Here is a 12772-nt window from a genome sequence, read left to right as displayed (position 1 = left end):
CTAGATGCAAGTTTTTATGCAGTATTAATGCAGTATTAACATGGGGAAAGCCGGGCAGCAGTGATTTCCCTGTGGCACTGTGGGCAATGCGGAGCATGGGGCAATGGATTCTCCCACTGCCCACCAGATTTGCCACACTGCCTGGTCATTCTACCCACTGTCCGCATTGAGCGATTGAATGTGATGAGGTCCAAAGAAACAGCAGCACCGACAAGAGGTATTTGGGTGGGTTGCTCACATGCCTTTAGTTATCTACAATTGGCTGGAACTATATGAGTTTTCCATGAGAAACTTTAATTCAATATTTGATTTTAAATAGATTTTCCAAGTCTAGTGTCCTCCTGGCCCACTGGTTTTGACTAAAACTGCTTTGGATACCGCTTTCCTTAGATGAATTAATAGTGATATATGGTTGTGCATTCCAATTGCAATGCTCAACTGGGATTCCATTTACATAGCTGGATGTATCCAGCTAAGAATCACGCATTGTGAGACCAACCTTTGATTAATCTAATCTGAAACAAGAGATGAGTTGAGTTCATTATCATTTACCTCAAGCCTGTAGGCAAAGGAGGGTATTGAACCTGAATATTTGTTATCAAATCCCCAATCTTTCCATTGGTTGTTATGCATTTTCCAGGCTGTACAACCATGTTCCAGAAGCATTCTCTCCTGATGTTTCACCTGCATCTAAGGCAGGCATCCCCGGAAGTTGTGAGGTCTGTGGAAAACTAGGAAAATGGGGTTTATATATCTGTGGAATGCCCATGGTAGGAGAAAGAACTCTTGTCTGTTTGAAGTGTGAATGTAGTAATTGGCCACCTTGATTAACATGTAATGGCCAACAGTTTTCAAGGCCTGGCTTCTTACTGCCTTTTGGGAGATGCTTAGTTAGCTCTGAGAGCTTTGTTGGGAGATGATTAGTTAGCTCTGATTGTTTCTTGTCTGGAATTCCCCTGTTTTTGAGTGTTATTTTTTATTTACTGTTATGATTTTAGAGTTTTTTTCCCATACTAGTAGCCAGATTTTGTTCATTTTCATGTTTCCTTTTCTGTTCAATCTTTGCAGTGTTTGAACTAAGACCTGTCAGATGAGTATTCCCCATTCTTAAGGCAGAGCTGATAAACTCAAGATCAACCACACCTAAAGCAGATTTCCATTTGAAATACCTTTATTTGTACTTCTTCACCTGTACAGCTTTAGCCTCAGGAATCTAAACAGAATTAAGCACTGGCCCATTGATAATGTTGGCATAGGTACTTAAGAAAGAATGCAATTAGATTAAGAAATGTTGGAAAGGTAAGGTGAAGCACCTTCTATTTTTCTTCTTAAAAATCATGTTTATAAATTATCATACTGATAAAAATATAATTACTGAATAATCAAAAGGAGACACAACAAACAACAACATGTAAAGGGGGGGGGGGGGGGACAAACCTTTCAACTTTCCAGGAAAAAAAGAGAAAGAAAGAAAAAGAATAAAAATTAAAAAGTAGATTTCCACTTTTTTGTAAGCAAAGTACATTTTTTAAAATGTATATAATCTATTTTGTATGCTTTATACATCTTTCAGTTCTTTAGTTGTAAAGGAGTGCTAGCTTTCAAAACCCACAAAAGATATTTTAACAATACGAGGGGTGTTCATTAAAGATTTCCCCTGACCCACTTCTATTTATCACGGGACGCTGAAACTGGACATGTGTAATGATATATGTCTCTATAGGTTATGTGCCAATTTACAACACAGAACTGATAACGGTCTTGATTTTACAGGTGCTGAAGTGGTGTGAGATTTGATAATGGACCCAGTGGAATACAAGGCAGTCATCAAGTTGCTTTACTTGGAAGGTCGCACATCACAGGAGACATTTGATGAGATGAAAGAGGTTTATGGTGATGATTCCCTATCATATGATGTAGTCAAGAACTGGCATTGTCAATTCAAATGTGGTCAGACCATCCAGCAAGTGGAGGTTGCCATTTTAGAAAATCGCCACATAACCATTTGCTACCTAGCCCAAAATGTTAAGATTAGTGTGAGGTCTGTGAAAAAATAACCCAAGACCACTTACTGGGTCCACCAACTGTTTACACCTTTCCAGAAGCAGGAATGTGTTGAATGCTCTCAGGCTCTATTGACAATGTGCCATGGAAACCAGGATGAAAGCTGGGTCCATCACTATGAACCTGAGACTAAAGTCCAGTCAATACAATGGAAGCATCATGACTCACCAACTCCAAAGAAGGCACGTGCCCAACTCTTAGCAGGCAAGTCATGCTCACAGTGTTTTGGGACCAGAACGGAGAAGTATTGATGGATTTCTTAGCAAAGGGTACCATGATCACTGGAGCATACTATGCTTCACTGCTGCAAAAATTACAATAGGCCATCAAAACTGAGAGACATGGCATGCTCACCAAAGATCTCCACCTTCTGCAAGGCAATGCACCAGTTCACAACTCACATCTTGCCCAAATGGAAGCATAATTCTTCCACATCCCCCTTATTCACCCGACCTCGCACCATCGGACTTCTACCTCTTTCCAATAATGAAGTTATTTTTGAAGGACAAGTATTTTTCAGATGCTGAGACTCTGATTTCCGAAATCACAATGTGGCTTTTGGAGCAGCATGTCCACTTCTAAAAGCAAGGTGTTTACAGTTGATTAAAAAGATGGGAGAAGAGTGTGTCCCTAGGTGGCACCAATGGAGAGAAGGAATAATAATTATGCCAAGTTTCATTGCTCTCAGTCCATAGGAAATGGGGCAGGGGAAATCTTTAATGAATGCCCCCATATAAGAAATGACATCCAGTGGGTTGTTGTTTTTTTCGGAATATATGGCCATGTTCTAAAGGCATTTTCTCCTGACGTTTCGCCTGCATCTATGGCAAGCATCCTCAGAGGTAGTGAGGTCTGTTAGAACTAGGAAAATGGGTTTATATATCTGTGGAATGACCAGGGTGGGACAAAGGACTCTTGTCTGCTGGAGCTAGGTGTGAATGTTTCAACTGATCACCTTGATTTGCATATAATGGCCTGACAGTACCTGGAGCAAACTTTTCTTGAGAGGTGATTAGATGTCCTTGTTTGTTTCCTCTCTGTTGTTGTGCTGTTGTAATTTTAGAGTTTTTAAATACTGGTAGCCAGATTTTGTTCATTTTCATGGTTTTTTCCTTTCTGTTGAAATTGTCCACATGCTTGTGGATTTCAGTGGCTTCTCTGAGTAATCTCACAGAGAATTTATAATGATTGTTGGTTTTACTGATGGGTCTATGGACAGTAATAAGTTGTTGTTGTTGTTGTTGTTGTTGTTGTTGATAGTTAACCCTTTCCTTTCCCAGTTACAAACATCCAACTTACAAAATACTCACAGTTGAGAATGGGGGTGAGACAACATTAAGTGAGAAAAATCTACCCCTGGGAAAGGAAATTCACTCCTGAAAGAGTTATCATGGGGACTTGCCTGTGGGCAAGTTTCAAACCTACAGAACCTATCTTGTTCGTAACTTGGGGGCTGCCTGTACCGTGAAAACTACTTGTCTTTATCCTCCAAAAAGGTGATCTTAGCTGCAGGCAGGAAGATCACCTTGGTGATTTATTCATTGACTCTGAGTTCTACATAGTTGTGCACATAAAAAAACGAGTCAATAATATATTCATGCAAGGAACTGGGCCCAAGGTCAAATGTGTGAGTATGGCTTTGCCGTAAATGCAGGAAATTCCTTTGTGTCTCTTGCACCTTCCTGTATTTTATGAAAGGTGTATCCTCAAATGGAAACTCCAGGTTCAGTGTGTCAGAAGACACAGAATAGGAAAACAACTGACATATGAAGTTGGATAATGCCTTAGTAATGATTAACAAACCAAACCTAGAAATTTTTATGTCATACTATGTACAGGTTGCCATAAGATTTTCTACCAGCTGATCTCTAGCTTTGCAAGGCTATGGTGAATGCTGGTATTAACCCTGCTGAGCACTGAATGTGTAGGCAACTACTTAAACATTGACAAAAACAAAAACACACCACTTGAAATTGTTGACAAAAGGGGTAACAGCAATGAAATGAAATGCAAACGTGCTGATTCATCTGACAAAAACCTAGAAATCTTTACTACTGTATAATTGAAACTGGGGAGCAGTGATTACTAAACAGGATGATCCTTTAAGTTTGTTTCCAAGTCCTAAGGCTTGATGAGCAAATTCAAGGTCATTGCTCTCCCTTCTTATTGTTTTTTAACTTTTAACAGGAAGCAATTTGAAGTCTGGACATGCCTTCAGACAGATGGCTGCCCCACAAATAGAAGACTGTCTTCTGAAAATATGACTCATGGATAGCCCTAGAACGAAATTTTTAACTAAGCTAAATTAAACTTCGGGTATAGTATGACTCCTGTACGTGTGGAATCAATAACAGGGATTTCATCCATCAGCATCTATAAGATTTTCTTAGGTCCTTTAGACAATCCCATAATATGCTTCCACCAAAACTTACCACAAACTCAAGGCCCAGAGGTCAGATCCAACCTGCCATGTCATTTTATGTGTCCCTCCAAATGCTGGACTACAAGATGAAACTAGAAATCCACTTGGAAAACAAGACTGTTGTGAAAGTTCAGCGTTGACAAGACAGAGCTAAAATCCTTTCCCCATATCATATAAAGCTTTTCCTGTCCCATGAAATGAAAGGAAAGCATTCAAAGAATCATAGAGTTGGAAGAGACTTCGTGGGCCATCCAGTGCAACCCCCTGCCAAGAAGCAGAAAAATGGCATTCAAATTGCATTCTGTTTGCCTTTACAACCAGATACGGATTTCTTATCTCTTCTAGCAGATGGGCTGACCTTCAGCGATCTTGAGAACTTTGTCTTGGTTTACAAAAAGTTTTGTCTTCTATCTTCAAACTTATTAAATTCTGCACCTGACAAATCATCCTCAGAAGACAGTTTCTTAGAGAAAGGCTGCTGTGGGCCCCTTTCATGAATTCAACCTTGGGAATCTGCAGGAGAAGCACTCCATTCATGAGAAACCCCAGACCTCTCAGCCTCATCCTCACTGACATCAGACACAGACTCAGGAAAACCATCACCCCCATTGACTTCATACACAACCACAGGCGGAACTACAACACCTTTAACTTTTCCCCAACCTTAGAACCACAAGTACTGTTGGGTTTCAATTCCCATTGTTTCCAGTCCACATGACAAATAATCAACAGTGATGGGAATTGTTATTCAATAACATCTGGAGACCCAAACTGAGTAAACTAAAACTAAAGTGCACAACCACTGTGTAAAAAAATTATAGTTGGTCCTCTATATATATCCATGTATCCTCCATCCATGGATACAATGGCCCTTTGAAGACAAACAAAAGGCTGATGTGGCCCTTGATTAAAATGAGTTTGAGACCCCTGCCATGCCACTCTATGAATTTAATTTTCTAAACCTTACAATGCCACTGTGATCACTTTTAGCCGAAGTCGTTCATTTCAGTAGGCTTCACTATTATACACAGTTTTCTGTTTCCATATTTAGTTTAAGAACATATTTCTCATGGATATGAGGTTGTGCTTTACTAGCAACCTAGGAGGCAACTTATCTCACATTTCAGAAACCTTTATTTGAAATATAGTTTAACCCAGTTTCAATTTAAAATGGTGCTTGAGGTGTTTGAGCACTCTAGCATTAAGGTTTGACAGCGTGAAAAGAACATTTCAGTCTACAGTTCAAAGTCCCTCCACAAGCATGGCCGGTGGCCATTTAGGCGGCAGGATTCTGGAGCTGTAGTTTTGCAAAGTCATGTTTCCAAGAGCTGTGAGGCATTCACAGTGGGGAGCACATGGAGATGCTTAGTAGCAAAAAAATAACTTTTTAGAAGTTTCTTTTAATAGTTCATAAACGTACATGGGCAAGTTTGGATAGTGAAATATTATAATTGGGGATAAATAAAACCCACGTGTGTCATTAACTGAGATCTGTATAATCTGTCCAATTCATCATGAATTCATAAGCCAATTTTTTTACAACAGCACATATAGTTATCAGGAGAAAACTATTAAAATGAAATTTGGTACTGTTATATTATCTGGGTGGATGACACTAGGGGGCGATAGAGAGAGAAGGATAGTCCATTTTAGTGGTGGGGAACTGAAGGAGGGAAACCATTTTGCTCAGTTTTGCTGGTTATTCCCTCTTCTCCCTTCCCATATCACAAACGAGGGTTGTTTCTACGACAGAAACACGAGTGGGGGAAATAATAGGAAAACAGAGGAAAATGGTTTTACGCCTTCAGCCCACCCTAAACCCCCATAAAATGGACTTTCCTATTCTCTCTAGCACCCCCTAGTGGCCTCCGCCCAGATAATGAAACAGTACTCAAATTCTTCTTTTTCAAATGTATGCAAATGAGTTTAAAAAGCTGAAATGTATCATTTGTGTGATGGTTACACATATATGCTTTAGTTGGGAAAAGGTGAACATTAAAAATGTATGAGGAATGTGGACATTAGGCTAAAGATATGGAAATTAGAAAACAAATTCACAACCTAATATGTCCCCCTTATGACAGCCCAAATGTGACCCTGTCTCAATATTTTCTTGGCAAGATTTGTTCAGAGCGAATGACTGCCTTTGCTTTCCTTTGAGGCTGAGACTTGCCCAAAGTCATTCTATGAGTATCCATGGCTTTGATCTCCAGAGTCACAGTTGAGTGCTCATAACACTGTGAACATTTGCCTTCAAGTTGCCTGTTGATTTATGGGATTGTCTAATTTCATAGGGTTTTCTTAGGCAACTCAGAGCTGAGTTTGCCAGTTCCTTCCTCTAAATCAGTGGTTCTCAACCTCGGGTCTCCAGATGTTTTTGGCCTTCAACTCCCAGATTTCTGGGAGTTGTAGGCCAAAAACATCTGGGGACCCCAGGCTGAGAACCACTGCTCTAAATCAAACCACAATACATTCCATATATTTGAATTTAAAGACCAGCAAATTAGCTCTTAAGTTCTGTAAAATCTCTTCAATATCACTGGATATGTGATTTGTTTGCAATTTGTTGATGAGGCTTTTCATTTCCCTTCCTGTCACTGCTGTTTGCTTCTCCTATGAACATCGTTTCATCCACAGGGATTTCAAGTAGTCTCTAACTTCAGCAGTGGAAAGAATTCATTCAACTTTCAACCTGGGAGTCGGGACCCCTGGGACCTCGCAAGGGGGTGTCAGAGAGGTCGCCAAAGACCATCAGAAAACACAGTATTTTCTTTTGGTCATGGGGGTTCTGTGTGGGAAATCAGGCCCAATTCTATCGGTGGGGTTCAGAATGCTCTTTGATTATAGATGCAACTATAAATCCCAGCAACTACAACTCCTAAATGTCAAGGTCTATTTCCCCAAAACTCCACTAGTGTTCACATTTGGACATATTGAGTATTCATGCCAAGTTTGGCCCAGATCTATCATTGTTTGAGTCCACAGTGCTCTCTGGGTGTTCATGAACTACAACTCCAAAACCCAAGGTCAATGCCCACCAAAACCTTCCAGTATTTTTTGTTGGCCATGGGAGTTCTGTGTGCCAAGATTGGTTCAGTTCCATCGTTGGTGGGGTTCAGAATTCTCTTTGATTGTAGGAGAACTATAAATCCCAGCAACTCCTAAATGACAAAATCAACATACCCAAACCCACCAGTATTCAAATTTGGGCGTATTGAGTATTTGTGCCAAATTTGGTCCAGTGAATTAAAATACATCCACATATCGGATATTTACATTACAATTCCCAACAGTAGCAAAATTACAGTTATGAAATAGCAACAAAAATGTTATGGTTGGGGGACACCACAACATGAGGAACTGTATTAAGGTGTTGCAGCATTAGAAAGGTTGAGAAACACTGTTCTACAACCTCTTTTAGAGCTCTTTTATTTTCCTTGCTGCCCATTGCTCCAGCTGCTTTACTGTCCTTTCCTGCTTCCTGATGCATGCAAATAATGTTTCATTGCTGGTCTTGATGGTGTTTGCAACATGCTCCTCAAAATACTTTTTTGCATCCTTAATTTTGTGCTTGCCTGTTCTTTCTGCAAGCCAATGCTCTTTTAAATTCATACGATGGCTGTGCAATTGCTTTTATTATGGCCCTTGTCAGCAGCCTTGAATACATAGGAGGACTGAAATAAATAAACACGGCAATGGAAGCGCTCTTTGGACTGGGAGAAATATAACGTGTTGTTGTGCTGTGAGGGAAAACACTAATATTGTCTGGAACAAGCAAGCAATTGCATTCATAATGTTGCTGTAAATGGCTTGGCTGGAACGGACTTGGTATACTGGCTGTAGTATTCAGGAACCAGAGAAAAATTTCCACAATATTGTTCAGCACTTGTGGTATCCATTTCATATTCTCTCAGGGGACAGCGATGAAATTTCTGGTGTATTTCTCATTAATCTCAGAGAGAGGGGGAAAAGAGGTCAGGTTCTCCCTAGAGCAGGATTGCATCACTTCTGATTGCAAAGTGTTAGTTTTCAAGACAGAGCCTTCATCCTCCACAGAGTAGCTTCCCAACACATAGGAAATTAGAAATCCAGAAACTCGAACTTTGCCATTTTGCCTGCAGGAAGAGGGTGTTGGTTTATTTTTTGCAAAGCATTCAGCTGTTTGTGTCTGAAGTCTGAGATAGTAACTAAGACACAGATAAACCATGCACAGTTTTATTTCCTACTGAGAATTCAGTGAGAATGCCCACAGTGGTGCAATGGGTTAAACAGGGGTCCTCAAACTAAGGCCCGAGGGTAGGATACGGCCTTTCAAGATCATTTACCCAGCCCTCGCTAAAGGTCAACCTAAGTCTGAAATGGCTTGAAAGCACACAACAACAACAATCTTAATTCATCAGCCAAAAACAGGTCCACACTTCCTATTGAAATAGTAAAAAGATTATATTTGTTAAAACTGTTCTTCATTTTAATTATTGTATTGTTTTAAAGTGTTTTTTTGCACTAAAATAAGATATGTACAGTGTGCATAGGAATTCATTCATGTTTTTTTCAAATTATAATTTGGCCCTCCAACAGTTTGAGGGACTGTGACCTGGCCCTCTGTTTAAAAAGTTTGAGGACCCCTTCTCTATAGGGTTCCGGCCCAGCTTACTTGTCTGAACGTATCTCCCTCTACGTCCTGCCTCGGAGTTTAAGATCATCCGGGGAGGTCCTGCCTTCTTCGCAAACACGTTTGGTGGGGATGAGTGACGGGACCATCTCTTTTGCACTTTTCAATTGCATTTGCTTATCCTTTGTGTTTGCTGAAGTAAAGCATTTTTCTTTTACTTGCAACATTGTCTAAAGTCTGTTTTTGACAGAGTTTTTGTATGTGTTGGCATCGAATTGTTGCCGTTGTAAGCCGTCCTGAGTCCCCCTTGGGGGTTGAGAAGGACTGGGTACAAATGTGTGAAATAAATAATATCAACCGTGGGTTGAGGTTCTGGGTTTTAGCCTGCCACTTTTGAACTCTCACTTGCTGAAGGGTTCCTGCTAGTATCTCTGTAGATCTTATAAAACTATTTCTTGATTTAAGGTGTTGGCATGCTGGCTGATATCAAACAGAGGATGTCACAGAGATGTCAGTGAGAATGCAGCTGGAATAGCGAATTTGTGGTCTAAAGTCCTAGGTTTTCTAGACCTGGGGCTTGAATACATACATCTCTTTTTCAGTTTTATCACCCAGCACTTCAGATCTTACTGGGATCCTATTGATTAAGCTACTGAGGTTAAGATGTTGCTTAGCAATATTTAAAAGTTGCTGTTGCTCGTCATAAATGATGCCATGTCTTTCCTTTGCCTCTAGAGGGTGTGCAATACATTCAATATATTTTAGAAATCCTTCCTCAATGTGTAGTTGGGTAATATGTAGTTTGGGATCTGTAAATGTGCTGGTTAACCGAAGTGACATTAAGCAGAGAAGTAAAGGTGAAGCAAGTAAACAGATCTGATCAGCCTGGGAGATCAGAGTGCCAAATGATAAGTAAGAGTTGACTCATAGTCAATACAGATTTGTGTTAAAATGGTACTCTCTGTAAAAAGCAAAAGCTCTCTTAATGCAGCCTACATTTCTCCATTCGCTGAACAGCTTTGTGGGGTGATGGGAATATGCCTCCACGACTTAACCTCTGCTATATATGTGCATTCAGGAGATTTTTCACACATCATGAAAACTCCTTCATATCCGCAGCATCTATCCATGGATTCAATCACCCACAACTTGAAAACATTCAAAATACAAACAAAATTCCCAAAACAAACATTGATGCTACCATTTTATATAAGGGGCGTCATTTTACTGTGCTATTATATATAACCACATTTGAGCATCGTCGGATATTGGCATCCACAGAGCATCCTAGGACCAAGTCACAGGCTATGAAGGGCACACCGTTTGTATGTATGCACAGCCAGTAACATTTTAGAGAGTTTCCAATCACACACATATAGGGTCTGAACTACAGGAATAGGAAACATGTTTCTCAACAGATTATGTTGGAATCCAGTGTCCATCTAACCCAGGCATGGCCAAACTTCGACCCTCCAGGTGTTTTGGACTCCAGCTCCCACAATTCCAAACAATAGGAATTGTGGGAGTTGGAGTCCAAAACACGTGGAGGGCCAAATTTGCCCATGCCTGATCTAACCCTAGTCAGAATAGCTAATGGGAAGGGATGATCAAAGCTGCAGTCTTTACAATGCCTGGGTAATCACACATTCTCCATTCTGGGGAAATTAATTCCTATGGCTCAGGAGATGGGGCTGGACAACACAGACTCACTCCCTCTTCATGCACATTCAGTGACCACATGTTGCCCATTAGATTCTTCAAGCACTACCTTCTTATTTTCCGGAGTCGAGCAAAATAGTGTAGGATGGAATACTTGGACTCTGAGAGTTCTTCCCTAATTCAAGGACTGTTTGATACCGAAGGGCTCCCTCTGTGCCAGCCTAATTATGTGTGATCACAACAAATTCTCTGGAAGGTAGGTTTTGAAACTCATATGCCATGGGAGGAGATTTGGGATTGAAAGCAGAGAAACTTAATGGAAAGGAGGCTAATATATCCTTTCTCCACCAGCAAGGTGACTGTCAGAGGTTGACATTTTGGGGGCATTTGGCAAAGGCTGGGCTACAACAGGGGTAATAGGATGCCACTTAAAAGGGGAGAAGGAAATAGGGACAGCAGCAGTATATTCAATGAGTGGAGATGAACTTCAAGGTGCTGGGTTATTATTTGTGTGATATATATAGATATATAGATATATATATAATTAGTTGCAATGGGAATTGTTAGATGTTATTTGGGAGGGTCAAGCTCCAGTACCCAAATGCCCATGACCACCAGAATAAAATTGGAGAAGGAAGAAAGCATATGCAATGGATAAAAAATATTCCTTTAATACAGTAGTCTACAATTCTAAGAAAATCTATTGCCTTTGAGCAGCTATATTACTGTCTCTGAAGAAAACACTGCCTCTTTCTAGAGCCTACAGTCTTTGCTATGCCACCCTCTGTCCTGATGGCTATGCAAAGCTTGCAAGAAGAAAGAGGAGCGAGAGGTGAGCTTCACATGTCTTGTGTCCTTTTAGGACCGAGTAAAGGTTGGGTCAAGAGTAGGTATGGGCAAACCCAGGCCCGGGAGCTGGATTCGACCCCTTAGGCCAGGGGTCCTCAAACCTTTTAAACAGGGGGCCAGGTCACAGTCCCCCAAACTGTTGGACGGCCGGATTATAATTTGAAAAAAAATGAATGAATTCCTATGCACACTGCACATATCTTATTTGTAGTTCAAAAACACTTTAAAAATACAATAATTAAAATGAAAAACGATTTTAACAAATATAACCTTATTAGTATTTCAATGGGAAGTGTGGGCCTGCTTTTGGCTGATGAGATAGGATAGTTGTTGTTGTTGTTGTTGTGTGCTTTCAAGTCATTTCAGAGTTAGGTTGACCCTGAGCGAGGGCCAGATAAATGACCTTGGAGGGCCATATCCGGCCCCCGGGCCGTAGTTTGAGGACCCCTGCCTTAGGCTTTGTTCTCAGGCCCTCCTCTCTCACACCATCCTATCCTCCCTTCTTTCTCTCTTTCCTCCTTTACTCACTCCCTTCTTACCTCTCCCTCTTTCTCCCTCCTTCCTTCCCGCCTTTTCGTCCTTCTTTCCTTCCCTCCCTCTTTCCTCCCTCCTTCCCTCACTCCTTCTTCATGAGAGTCCCAAAAGTATCTTTAGCTCACATTGTTGGGGAAAGCTGCACTAAACCTTGATCTAGTGTTATCTACAATGTCTTCAGGGCTGATTGAGAGTTAACAGATGTTATTATGTGCCTCCAAGTTGCTTCCAACTTATGGCAAACCTAAGGCAATGTTACCATGGGGTTTTCTTGGTAAGATGCATTGAGAGGGGAGAGTTGCCATTGCTTTCTTTGATGCTGAGATAGCGTGACATGCCCAAGCTCACCAAGTGCATTTTCATGGCTGAGTAAGAACTTGAACTGTGGTCTCCAAAGTCATATTCCAATACTCAAACCATTACTTTATGCTGGCTTCAAATAAATAGTAACTTAAATAGGGGCTGTGGTGGTGCAATGGATTAAACCTTTGAGTTCTTGAACTTGCTGACTGGAAGGTTGGCAGTTTGAATCTTCGGGATGGGGTGAGATCCCACTGTTAGCTCCAGCTCCTGTCAATCTAGCAGTTTGAAAGCATGCAAATGTGAGTAGATCAGGAAAATAAACGGCGCTC

At 40.8% G+C, this 12772-nt stretch overlaps 1 protein-coding gene across 1 annotated transcript in view; it reads left to right on the top strand.

Moving 5' to 3' along the window:
• The window catches only part of EXPH5 (exophilin 5), a 71279-nt gene that overhangs the window by 20268 nt on the left and 38239 nt on the right, over positions 1-12772 (top strand). The window lies entirely within an intron of this gene.

The sequence above is a fragment of the Anolis sagrei genome, chromosome 3 (assembly GCF_037176765.1).
Source record: "Anolis sagrei isolate rAnoSag1 chromosome 3, rAnoSag1.mat, whole genome shotgun sequence".
Taxonomy (NCBI): Eukaryota; Metazoa; Chordata; class Lepidosauria; order Squamata; family Dactyloidae; genus Anolis; species Anolis sagrei.
The sequence above is the reverse complement of the archived record's forward strand: the minus strand, read 5'-3'. Positions and strand labels throughout refer to the sequence as shown.